Source organism: Pan troglodytes, chromosome 19 (assembly GCF_028858775.2).
Source record: "Pan troglodytes isolate AG18354 chromosome 19, NHGRI_mPanTro3-v2.0_pri, whole genome shotgun sequence".
NCBI classification, from domain to species: Eukaryota; Metazoa; Chordata; class Mammalia; order Primates; family Hominidae; genus Pan; species Pan troglodytes.
Window position 1 is genome coordinate 62,902,502 of NC_072417.2, and position 13,308 is coordinate 62,915,809.

Below are 13,308 nucleotides of genomic sequence, written 5' to 3' on the forward strand. Positions count from 1 at the left end.
GTTTTCCAACATCCCAGGGGCTGCTGATTGGCCTGTACAGAAGAGGGCTGGTTCTCCAGCGCCACCAATGAGAAGACGCAGAATAGGGGAGCGTCACACCCAGTCCCAGGTAGTATGCAAATATAATGTCACGTGACGTCAGGCTGAGCTGGAGAGTGGGGGCGGCGCTGGGTGTAGGTTGGAATCAAACACTAGTGAAATAATTTTTGGGGGCGGGAGTAGGGAGCAGTGTCAAACTTTACACAGTTGAGTCCCTGAATCACAGAGAAAGCGATACCTTCAAAAAGTATTACATTTAATTTAACCTAAAAAACATTAGTTTTAAATCCTTATAGGATCTCAGTGCTACTTACAAGCTCCAAACTAAGATCCTACAAATTAATGCAAGGTTTGCATATCATTTGCATGTGATTTGCATTATATTTGTGTATTTAATGGCGACCTTGCCTCGTGTGACACTTACATCTGTCTTTCTCCACGTTTCCAAGTCCCTACTTGGTGTTGATCCAACCTTAAAAAAACAATTGCTAGCCTGTAAATTAAATTGGGACTCTGAAAAGAAGCAGGGAATTTCCCTTCAGAGTCGTCCACTCCAAGTCTAGCTCAGCAGAGTGAAAGGAACAAAGCGACTGAAAAACTTGCCCAAGTTTGCACCGCGACTCCGTTAACAAATCCTGGTCTTCCAAGATCAATGCTCTCTGACTTACAAGTCAGAATGAGACTGGAAGGTCCCCAAAGAGAATGCATGCAGTTGTGAAAAGCACATGATATAATAATATAAAGGGATTTGGGAAAGAAAATAACATTTAAGATATTATTAAAAAGTATTATGCTTCAAAAGAAAAAAAAATTACTCTTGGTATTTGTTAACCATTTTGTTCTACATATGGAAAAAGCAAAAGTCAATCAACCCTGGATTGTCTGTGATTGGGGACCATTCAAATAATTGAATAATTCCCTCCAGATTTATATTTAGCTGTGAATTCTATTTTTGATCTTGCTACAGATTTTTCTTTCTATTTCTGTTTTTGCCCAGTTTAATGTTAAAAAGAAGATATTCCCTGAAGCCATACTAACTAATCAGAGAAAAAGAGGTAATCTGGGAGCCTGCTGTGAGGCAAAGAGAAGTCATTCTGGGATTAAATATTGAAAGTAGATAATACCCAAAGTGGAAATTCAAGAGTGGGTTGAATATTAAAATTAGCCTACATACACTGAATGAATTGAGGCAATGGAACATACCGAAGAAAGGTTTTCTTTGCAAAGAGTGTACTCTTGCAGTTTTGAAGGATTTACTTCAAGATCTGACATTTGAACTGTTTTTTTAATTGATTGAAGAAATGCCGTACTCTTTTCCATGAAGAGGACAATCTAATCAAAGACAGAGAAGAATAAACAAAAATTGATGAACTGATTAAAAACTCAGTCTTTATAAGATTAATTAACTCAGTTGAAAAAAGATATCTTGCATTTATATTGTTCCTCAATTTCAAGTAGTTCAAAGTCTTCATGTACTTTTAAGAAATCCTCATGACAACCTGGAAAAGGAAAAACATGGATTCTTACCATGTTACAAGTAGTGAAACTGAAGTCCAAAGAAGTGAGTCCTTTTGATTCCTAGCTCAGATCTCTAAGACATCATATTGAACCACCCTGCCTCACATCTTCATTAATAAAATCAGTAATGGTAGCAACGAATATTCATTGAATTCCTTTCTCCATGCTAGGTACATGTTAAGTACCATGCATACTTTATCTTATTTATTGCTCAAGACCACACTTGTGAAATGGGTATTATTTCCTCTTCATTGAGACTTCAGGGAGAAATACAGTAACATGCCCAAGATTACCCAGGTAGCCTGACTCCAGAGCTGAGCTCCTGATCTCTATGAGTGTAAAATTTTCTTAAGAACACAGGATTACTGTTCACATCTTACATAAAGGGTCTCCAAAGATGCAAATCTGATTAAGATGTTAAAATTAACATCTGTCTAGTGTTTTATAGCTTTCACATACATTATCTCATTTAATTATCACAATAGGCATGTAAGGCAGAAAATGTAGATATTATTGTCCTCATTCTTCAGGAGGTTAAGTCCTACAGAGGCTAGGTGACTTGCCCAAGATCATCTTAGTAAATGGCAGACCTAGGACTTACATCCTTGGTCTTTTGACTCCAGATTCAATGCTTTCCCAACCAACACTCAACTTCTAGACCATTGGTCCTGCCTGAGAGGCAAAAGGTAGACTAGTTGGTCTTTTGAAAGCTTTTCTTGTCTGACAACTTATACTATGTTAGGACCCCTCAACATGTAAATTCTCAATCTTAGGAGATGATGAGTGGTTTTTATTGGCTGAGCCAGACAATGTGTGTTTAGAAGTAAAGCCCTAGGATGAGAATCTTGAAACACTTTGGGTAAGTGGCTTCCTCTCTCTGTGCCAGAATCATCCCTGCTCCATCAACCTCACAGACTTGTTCTAAAAATAAGGCGACACATTATTGTACAGATGCTTTCTTCCCTCAGAGAGAGGAGTAATGTGCATGGTTCCATGGATACTGTGTTTAAACTTTATTCCAAAGCCAAGGTACCAGAAATTAAGAACCTGGACGGTAGAAAAAGAGGCAGTGGAGGTGGTATAGCTGAAGAAATGGATCTTCTGAGTCCAGAAAGTCATGGTCTTTCCTGATAAGTTGCTGGCAAGACACTAAAGTTGATCCTAGCTGGAGGAGTGAGAAGGGAGGCATGCATAGGACAATTTGGTCCTCTCCTTACTAGGTATCATGTCCAACCAGCTGTCTCTTATTCTCTTCTCTATCACTGATAGCTTCTCCTGGCATGGGCATGATGGGAGGATAAGGACTACATCTGAAGATTAATCCGTCTGCTTCCTCCAATGAAGGAAGCCTTGGCTTTGGGGAGGCTGTGCACTGCTAAGGGGAGATGACTTGCATTCATTACAAAGCATCTAACTTGCAACAAAACCTTTGCCACTGCCCTTACTGTCATGCTTATCAACATCATCGCCATTAATTAATTAGCTCATCACAAATTTATTGAAATGAACACTATGTGCCAGACACTGAGCTAGGCACTGAGCTCTGAATGACAATAATGTTCAGAGACATTGTCCCTATGCTGAAGTTCACAAGCCAGCAGGCCTTGAAGCCTGTATGCAGAAGTGGCCCTGGGCTAGATGCTATTTCATTTGGGATACATGACCTGGTTCCTGCTTTCAGAGACTTTGGGTCAGAGGATGACATTCAAAAACATCAAAAGTAGAGGATTGGCTGGGTGTGGTGGCTCACGCCTGTAATCCCAGCACTTTAGGAGGCCGAGGTGGGTGGATCACCAGGTTAGGAGTTCAAGACCAGCCTGGCCAAGATGGTGAAATCCTGTCTCTGCTAAAAATACAAAAAATTAGCCGGGAATGGTGGCAGGTGCCTGTAATCCCAGCTACTCAGGAGGCTGAGGCAGAGAATTGCTTGAACCCAGGAGGCGGAGGCTGCAGTGAACCAAGATTGCACCACTGCGCTCCAGACTGGGCGACAGAGCAAGACTGTCTAAAAAAAAAAAAAAAAAAAAAAAAAAAAGTAGAGGATTATAGATACTAAGTGTATCAATAATTTTTTTTAATCTATAAGAGACTTATTTGCTTTATGGGTTTCCAACAGCAAATGCTGAGGCCCTTGACTGCAGCATGCTCTTGGGATGTCCACAGCTAAATGTCAGAAATAAATGAGAATTGGCATTATTTTTCCTACAGGTGTAAGTCAGAGATATAGCCATTCCCCAAGCAGTCCCTGTGAGGTTTCAAGTCTTAAAAGCTGCAAGGGTCTAAGAGATTACCGAGGGCAAAAGGCTGTGGGGACTTCTGGCAGATCAGAGGATCAGCAGGGAAGCCTTACCCTGCTGGCTACTGAATCAAGAGGAACTTTCCACTCCTGAAGGACCTCGCTGGGCCTACATCCAGGGCACCTTGAATTCCACCCTGTGCCTCCATTTATGCCACAGGAACCAACAAGAATGGGAGTTTCAAATCACCATTTTTACCCTTCAAAATATGACACCCAGTAGCAATTATTCAGCGGACTAGAGAAGTCTTGGTATTCCTTGGTACCTGGAAGACGGTCTCTGAACTTCCTAGTAAATTCTAAGTGCTTACATCTTTGCTCCCCACTCCAAGTTCCAAAATAATAAAACAGAAAATAAGATGACGCAGATACACTGTGTCTCTTTCCGACCTACCTCCTTTACTCAGCCTCTGTCTGAAATGTCAGGACTGGCTCCTCAGGGAACAAGATCCTGAGGAAATGGGGTCAGAACTGAAGGAGCAAAGCAGCCTGAGAGGGATTGGGAAGGAGGGTTGAGGGAATGAATGAGGTTATGGGAACAGAGTAGGGAGGGGGGTCCTAGCCCTCAGCATCTCTTCCCACTCTGGTGCCTCCCTCTCCCTGCGTCCCTTCCCTCTTACTCTCAGGGTAGCCAGATGGCCTGGATTTTGACCTTCAGTACTTTCTCTGACTCATTTTGTCCCTTGCTGTGGCCCACGACATGCTGTCTTCTTAGTTCTCTCACTTGTTCCTTCTTCATTCAGACTGGCTGACATTCACCCCTTCAGTCTCCTTTTGCTCTCAGTGGCCATCTACTTTCCTTGCTAAATGGCAGCCCTTTTAAAATGAAGATTCTTGGCTGGGTGTGGTGGCTCATGCCTGTAATCCCAGCACTTTGGGAGGCTGAGGCGGGCAGATCACTTGAGATCAGGAGTTCAAGACCGGCCTGGCCAACATGGTGAAACCCCGTCTCTACTAAAATACAAAAATTAGCTGGCCATGGTGGCACGCGCCTGTAGTCCCAGCTGCTTGGGAGGCTGAGATAGAAGAATCCCTTGAACCCGGGAGGCGGAGGCTGCAGTAAGCCGAGATCGTGCCACTGCACTCCAGCCTGGGTGACAGAATAAGACTCCATCTCAAAAATAAATAAATAAATAAAATAAAATGAAGATTCTCATCCTTGACAATATATGCTATGGTGGAAGTTTTCAAACAGGTAAAGGGTAAATGTAGGATCAGAGACATTAAAACTTTAGAATAGGCCGCGCGCGGTGGCTCACGCCTGTAATCCTAATGCTTTGGGAGGCCGAAGCAGGTGAATCACGAGGTCAGGAGATCGAGACCATCTTGGCTAACATGGTGAAACCCCATCTCTACTAAAAATACAAAAAAAATTAGCCGGGCATGGTGGCGGGCGCCTGTAGTCCCAGCTACTCTACTCGGGAGGCTGAGGCAGGAGAATGGCGTGAACCCAGGAGGCAGAGCTTGCAGTGAGCCGAGATCGCGCCACTGCACTCCAGCCTGGGCGACAGAGCGAAACTCCGTCTCAAAAAAAAAATAAATAAATAATAAATAAAACTCTAGAATATTGGACTTAATGGTACTCTAAGAAAAATACAAGGTAGATTTTAAACAAACAATTGGAAGAAACAGTAGAAACTATATGTGATTCAGCCTCTCACATTACAGACCTAGAAACAGATGCCCAGACAAGGGGAGGACTTGTCAGAGGCCATTCAGCAAATCAGAGACAAGCAAAGGACCAGGACTTCTGGATCCCGTTCAGTGCTGCCTCAAAACATAAATAACTTCTAAAAGAATTTAGGACCAGGCATGGTGGCTCACACCTGTAATCCCACTACTTTGGGAGGCCAAGGTGGGCAGATCACGAGGTCAGGAGTTCGAGACCAGCCTGGCCAACATGGTGAAACCCTGTCTCTACTAAAAATACAAAAATTAGCCAGGCGTGGTGGTGCGTGCCTATAATCCCAATTACTCAGGAGGCTGAGGCAGGAGAATTGCTTGAATCCAGGAGGCAGAGGTTGCCGTGAGCTGAGATCGCGCCACTGCACTCCAGCCTGGTTGACAGAGCGAGACTCTGCATCAAAAAAAAAAAAAAAAGGATTTAGATGGAGTACTTTTCAGCAACAAAAAGGAACAAGCTACTGATATTTGCTATAGCATGAATCGACCTTGAAAACATTATGCTAAATGAAAGAAGCCAGGCGCAAAGAACTACATATTATATGATTCCATGTATATGAAATGTCCAGAAACGCAAATTTATAGAGAGAGCAAGCAGATTTGTGATTGCCTAGGACTGGAGGTGGGAGCAGGGATTACCTGCCAATGGACACTTTTTCAAAATCTTTGGGGTGATGGGAATGTTTCTATGCTAGAATGTTGTGATGGTTGCACAATTCTATAAATACACTTAAAAATAATAGAATCGGCCAGGCGTGGTGGCTCACGCCTGTAATCACACCACTTTGGGAGGCCAAGGTGGGAGGATCACTTGAATCCAGGAGTTCAAGACCAGCCTGGCTAACATGGTGAAACCCTGTCTCTACAAAAAATACAACAATTAGCCGAGTGTGGTGGTGCACGCCTGTAGTCCCAACTCCTCGGAAGGCTGCGGCTGGCAGATCTGTTGAGCCTGGGAGGTGGAGGTTGCAGTGAGGCATGATCATACCACTGCACTCCACCCTGGGTGACAGAGTGAGACCCTGTCTCAAAAAAATAAAAATAAAAATAGGCTGGGCATGGTGGCTCATGACTGTAATCCCAGCACTTTGGGTGGCCAAGGTGGGTGAATCACTTGAGGTCAGGAGTTCGAGACGAGCCTGGCCAACATGGAGACACCCCCATCTCTACTAAAAATACAAAAATTAGCTGGGTGTGGTGGCAGGTGCCTGTAATCCCAGCTACTAGGGGGCTGAGGCAGAAGAATCGTTTGAACCTGGGAGGTGGAGGTTGCAGTGAGCCAAGATTGTGCCACTGCACTCCGGCCCAGGCAACAGAGCGAGATCTCTGTCTCAATAAATAAATAAATAAATAATAGAATTATACATGAGTAATGGGTGAATTTTATGGTTTATAAATTATACCTCAATCAAGCTGTTTTGAAAAACAAAAAGGATTTAGATACATTTATCTCTGAGAGATTGATGATGTGTGGGAGACCCTGCTAATCTTTTCAGGGGAATGTCTTAGGAAACAAATATACCTGCCCTTATGATATCCCTAAAGAGTTACTGTGACAGACAGAAGATGCCGCTCTTTGGACTATGGAATATCCAGGCTGGTATTTCTCATTAAAAAAAAAAATGTCCTCCTGCACTAAAATATATAAGCTTCCTAAGGAGAGCAGGTATGTCTTGGTCATCTCTCCATAACACCTAGCACTGTAACCGGCATGCAGATGGTGCTTCATGAAAAATGAATTAAAGTTTACTCTAGTTCCACTGTGTCAAGTGGGTACCTTGAGAAACCAGCTGGTTTCTAGAGCAGTGCCTTAGCAGGAACAGTCTGCATCCTCCACACCTGACTTTCCTAGGCACCCCCTCCCAGAGGAAAGTCTCTGGAGAGGGGATGCTGGTTGAGTACATTCCCAGGAGACTGTGTATAAACCAAAAGATCTGTTTCATGCCCCACTTTAGATTTCTTTCTTCTCCACTGTTCCCACTTACCTTCTTCAAGTCTGCCTCAAAACTACTATTGTCCCTGGGGGCAAATAAGCTACAATATATCTTTGACACTCTCCACCTGATTCTACATCCACTCCCACTCCCTTCCCTTCACACCATGCACCAAATCAGGCAACAAGTATCATCAAAAGGGCCAGGTACGGTGGCTCACACCTGTAATCTCAGCAATTTGGGAAGCTGAGGTGGGAGGAGTACTTGAGCTCAGGAGTTTGAGACCAGCCTGGATGATACAGTGAGACCTGGTCTCTAGTAAAAATTTAAAAAATTAGCCAGGTATGGTGGGGCATACCTGTAGTCCCAGTTATTTGGGAGGCTGAGGTGGGAGGATTGCTTAACCCAGGAGATCAAGGCTGCAGCAGGCTAATTTTGTGTCACTACATTCTAGCCTGGGCAACTGAGGGAAACTCCACCTCAAAAAAAAAAAAAAAAGTATCATCAAAATCCAGTTCAAGCTGGGTGCGGTGGCTCATGCCTGTAATCCTAGCACTTTGAGAGGTCTAGGTGGGTGGATCACAAGGTCAGGAGTTCAAGACCAGCCTGGCCAATATAGTGAAACCCTGTCTCTACTAAAAATTCAAAAATTAGCCGGGTGTTGGCCGGGCGCAGTGACTCACGCCTGTAATCTCAGCACTTTGGGAGGCTGAGGCGGGCGGATCACGAGGTCAGAAGATCGAGACCATCCTGGCTAACACGGTGAAACCCCGTCTCTACTAAAAATAGAAAAAAATTAGCCGGGTGTGGTGGTGGGCACCTGTAGTCCCAGCTAGTTGGGAGGCTGAGGCAGGAGAATCGCCTGAACCTGGGAGGGAGAGGCTGCAGTGAGCCGAGATCATGCCACTGCACTCCAGCCTGGACAATACAGTGAGACTCTGTCAAAAAAAAAATCCAGTTCAAAGATATGAAAATATAACAGAAGAGATGAGTAATTTGAAAAGTGGTCTATGGTCTGATTTCCTTTAGACCCAGGGCATAGGCCCCAGAGCTTATTTTCAGAGTTGAAAAATATCATTTATGGCCAGGCGCGGTGGCTCATGCCTGTCATCCCAGCACTTTGGGAAGCCAAGGCAGGAGGATCACGAGGTCAAGAGTTCAAGACCAGCCTGACCAACATGGTGAAACCCCGTCTCTACTAAAAAATACAAAAATTGGCCGGGCGTGGTGGCTCACACCTGTAATCCCAGCACTTTGGGAGGCTGAGGCGAGTGGATCACAAGGTCAGGAATTCAAGACCAGCCTGGCCAACATGGTGAAACCCCGTCTGTACTAAAAATACAAAAAATTAGCCAGGTGTGGTGGTGGGCGCCTGTAATCCCAGCTACTTGGGAGGCTGAGGCAGAGAATTGCTTGAACCTGGGAGGCGGAGGTTGTAGTGAGCCGAGATCACACCACTGCACTCCAGCCTGGGCGACAGAGTGAGACTGTCTCAAAACAAAACAAAAAATGAGCCAGGCGTAGTGGCACACACCTGTAATCCCAGCTACTCAGGAGGCTGAGGCAGGAGAATCTCTTGAACCCGGGAGACGGAAGTTGTAGTGAGCCGAGATCACACCACTGCACTCCAGCCTGGGCAGCAGAGCGAGACTCCAACCAAAAAAAAAAAAAAAAGAAAGAAAGAAAAATATCATTTATATTGTAGATATAAATTGTTGTACATAACTACAAAATATCACCACAGATTCTTATTAAATTTTATTTTCTGTGCCTTGGTCAATGAGATATCACCCTGCCCTGCAACTCCATCTTCACCATCATTTACTTTAGCTTCAAATTAGACCTCGCTTTCTCCAAGTGTTCCTCATCTACCCTTATCAGCTACTAATTCTTTCAGGACTTAGGTGTTCAGTTTGTAGCCCATAATAATTTTGTAGTAGCTTAAGGTAGCTTTTTTTTTTTTTTCTGGCGACTGAGTTTCGTTCTTGTTGCCCAGGCTGGAGTGTAATGGCACGATCTCAGCTCACTGTAACCTCCGCCACCCTGGTTCAAGCGATTCTCCTGCCTCAGCCTCCCGAATAGCTGGGATTACAGGCATGCGCCACCACGCCCAGCTAATTTTTGTATTTTTAGTAGAGATGGGATTTTTCCATGTTGGTCAGGTTGGTCTCAAATTCCCGACCTCAGGCAATCTGCCCGCCTTGGCCTCCCAAAGTGCTGGGATTACAGGCGTGAGCCACTGCGCCTAGCCTTAAGGTAGCTTTATAATTTCTCCAAGTCATTTTAAATATGGTTGTCTTTTCTCCACAGCTGAAAGCAAAGGAACTCATTAACTCTGGTATTTCTTTTTCTTTTTTGAGATAGTCTCACTCTCTCTCTGTTACCCAGGCTTAAGTGCAGAGGTGCAATCATAGCTCACTGCAGCCTCGACTTCCCAGGCTCAAGCAATCCTCCTCCCACCTCAGCCTCCGGAGTAGCTGGGACTACAGGCAGTCGCCACACCTGGCTAATTTTTGTATTTTTTGTAGAGGCATGGTTTTGTCACGCTGCCCAGGCTGGTCTTTTTTTTTTTTTTTTTTGAGACGGAGTCTCGCTCTGTCATGCAGGCTGGAGCGCAATGGCGTGATCTCAGCTCACTGCAACCTCTGCCTCCTGGGTTCAAGCGATTCTCCTGTCTCAGCCTCCCGAGTAGCTGGGACTACAGGCTCGCACCATCATGCCCAGCTAATTTTTGTATTTTTAGTAGAGATGGGGTTTCACCATGTTGGCCAGGATGGGCTCAAACTCCTGACCTTGTGATCTGCCCGCCTCAGCCTCCCAAAGTGCTGGGATTACAGGCGTTAGCCACCGTGCTCAGTCAACTCTGGTATTTCTTGTCAGCAACTAGCACAAGCTAGTGCATCCAGCAATGTTGAGTCACTGTTGGTTATTTAAGTATTTAACTGTTTCTCCAACTAATATTCCTGATCCACTCCTGAAAGTTGATGCTAACGGTCCTGCAGGCTGATAGTGGGAAAGGCTCCAGATTTTGTGAGGCCTGATGTTTCTTCTTAAAAAAAAATCACTTTGGGGGTTCCTCATTAAGTAAAAGAGTTTAAAAAATTATACACATAGAATTAGGTACAGTGCCTTGGAAGGGGTCTGTGCGAGTAATGGGCTCTGACTCCCTAAGTTTCACTAGCATTACTGTAAATTTACTTCTCACCCCACCCTCTGGCCCCCCTCTGTTGCCTAGGGTGGAGTGCAGTGGCGCGATCTCAGCTCACTGCAACCTCTGCCTCCCAGTTTCAAGAAATTCTCCTGCCTCAGCTCCTGAGTAGATGGGATTACAGACATGTGCCACCATGCCCGGCTAATTTTTGTATTTTTAGTAGAGACGGGGTTTTGCCATGTTGGCCAGACTGATCTCAAACCCCTGGCCTCAAGTGATCTGCCTGCCTAGGCCTCCCAAAGTGCTGGGATTACAGGCATGAGCCACTGCGCCCGGCACTGTAAATCTACTTCTGACGGAAGGAATGAAGCCCAGTTACATCCCACCCAACACTTCAACCCTGACTGAATTTAGTGTCTATTCCTGGTTTTTACTGTGGATTTCCTGTACCCAACACATCTATTCCACAAGACGGCCCTGGCTCAACAAAATGGCCTTGGCAGTCTCTCTAGCTGATGAAAAAGTCCCAAAGGGCTGACTGACACTCCTCCCACTTAGTAACTTAGTGGCTCTTAGAACAGTGCTCCTTTCGGCAGGTGGTTTCTCCTGCTGTGCATGGTTGAAGGTGAGGAACTTGTACCCAATTCTGGAAGCCCCTGATGGTTCAATGCCTCGAGGAGTTGTGTTGTGCAGCGGAAGGGCCTGGAATGTTCCAGTACATTCCACCAGTGGCCTCTGTGACCCCTGCTTCCATTCAACTTTGGCAAAGGCCTGGTAGTCTACAAAGTAGCCTGTATTCTGCTGGGGTAGGAAGCAGCTTGGCCTTGCTTCTTCCTTGCCACTCTGATAATATCACACAAGTTGGCACCTTCCCTGGAAGTCCCACCCAAAAGCTCTGTCCAACTCTCTGGCCTCCTGGGTATTTGCCCAGAATGTTGAGTTAGGGTTTAGATACCAATCCTGTCAATTTCTTGGCCCTGTACACCCAATTCTGAATTCTTCTCCTGATGAGAAACCATGGGGATTCCTGAACCAATGGTGGGTTTGCATTCCTCGGAATGCCAAAAAAGCACCACCCCCCTCCCTTCATACGCCTGTGGAGATAGTAACATCAAGGCTCCAGGAAGGAAGTAACACAGCCAACAGCCATGATGTAACCGGCCATGTGCCCCTGCTTCACAGCACAGAAGAATGGCGCTTCCACTTGCTGGGCGCTGATTACAGGCTAAGCAATTTACACACATGGTCTCATTTGATCCTCATGACTACCCTATACAGTTGGTATAATCATCCCCATTTCACAGGTGAGGAAGTTGAAGCACAGAGAGGTTAAAAAATGTATTGATGGTTATATAGCTAGAAGGGAAAGATCCAACTGCTTTCAAAGATTGTGCACAACCACTACTGAGGGGCTCAGTGGACTAGGTCAGAGAGACCCAGACCTAGACAAGTGAGAAATACAGGCCAGACCAGTCATTCCCCTGCCTCTCTGTCACCTTCCACAGCCCTAAAGACTCTAGAGCTCTGATTTTGTTTATAATGCTAAGAAATTATGGAGGTGCGTCTAGAGGTTTCTAGCTGCTCCTGGTATAGGAGTTGAACCATTCTGCGAAAGGATTATTATTTACTATTATGTCTCTGCCTCCAGTGGACTAGCCTAGGACCAAATCCACTCCCTCTCTCCAAGCTTCCTACTTTGGGGGAGGAGAGCAAGATGGGGAAAGCTGGGGGGTTTCCATGAAGGAGAAACCAGAAGATTAAAGGAGGAGGAGGCTGGCGCTGCCCTTTCAGAAAGCCTGCCAAAGCTAGGGAACCGGGATTCCTAAGACACTTCAATAGTGTGCCAGGGAAAGTAGGAAAGCTCTTTGTGGGGTCAAAAGGGAAGCTGCAAGAGGAGGCCCTAGGGGAGACTTGACGGAAGAGGGTGGAAGAGGAGGTAAGAATCCATGCAGGACCAGAAGCGTGTGTGGATTCTCAAACCACCAAAAATTCAGAAGAGAAAAAGACTCACTCCTTGACTCTGTCTCCCCACCTCTTGGGTGGGGCAGCCAAATAAGGGGAATTCTTGTGGGACTGTGCTCTCCATTGCCAGAAAACACTGGCTGCATCGCCTGCCCAGCCTGCCAGAATGCTGCTGGAAAGAGTGGCTGGCCGCTGTGTTTGGTTGATAAATGATGGGCACCCCTGCCTGCCGCCCATTCTCTCTTTTCTCCCTGCTTAGCTTGCAGCCTTCTGCCTGGCAGGGAGCCTCAGGGTAGGGGTGGGGGAACAGGGTCCTCCAGACAGTGTTTTATACTCAGTGATTAATAAGCTGCTGGAAGGGGAGGGGTGGGAAGCAAAGAGGGAAGCCCCAAGCCTAGTTTCCATGAGGCACCAGTGCACCACTGACAAGAGTCAAGGTATCTCTTTTCTTGATGCCTATTCCTTCAGACCCAGCTTTGGGACAGGATGCAGCCTTCATCCCTCCTGGGGCCTGAGACTCTGGTAGTTATCTTGTATGAGACCTATGGAACTGGCTGGAATGAGGTTAATGGACACACATCCAAATCCTCAACCTTTTCTTTAAGCTCCACACTGCTGGGAGAGGGAAGAAATAAGTGAGGCCAAGCAGCTTAATAGCTGTTTTTGGAGGATTTTTTTTTTAATGTTCAAGAATTCTTTTGAACCCTCCATGGCTCCAAGAAAAA

The 13,308-nt window shown here is 45.5% G+C and overlaps 1 protein-coding gene across 5 annotated transcripts in view; it reads right to left on the minus strand.

The window, feature by feature from the left end:
• FAM117A (family with sequence similarity 117 member A) overlaps positions 1–13,308 on the minus strand; it is a 79,063-nt gene that overhangs the window by 54,199 nt on the left and 11,556 nt on the right. For 2 of the 5 annotated variants that reach the window (XM_054671117.2, XM_063799815.1), the window contains exon 2: positions 1,243–1,371. The exons of 1 other annotated variant lie outside the window; for it this stretch is intronic. The gene's annotated coding sequence lies outside the window, so the exon portion shown is untranslated. Of the gene's footprint in view, positions 1–1,242; positions 1,372–4,247; positions 4,343–4,473; positions 4,808–9,004; positions 9,121–13,308 lie in introns of those variants that run through there. 2 more of the 5 variants (XM_063799814.1, XM_054671118.2) reach the window with 2 other exon arrangements.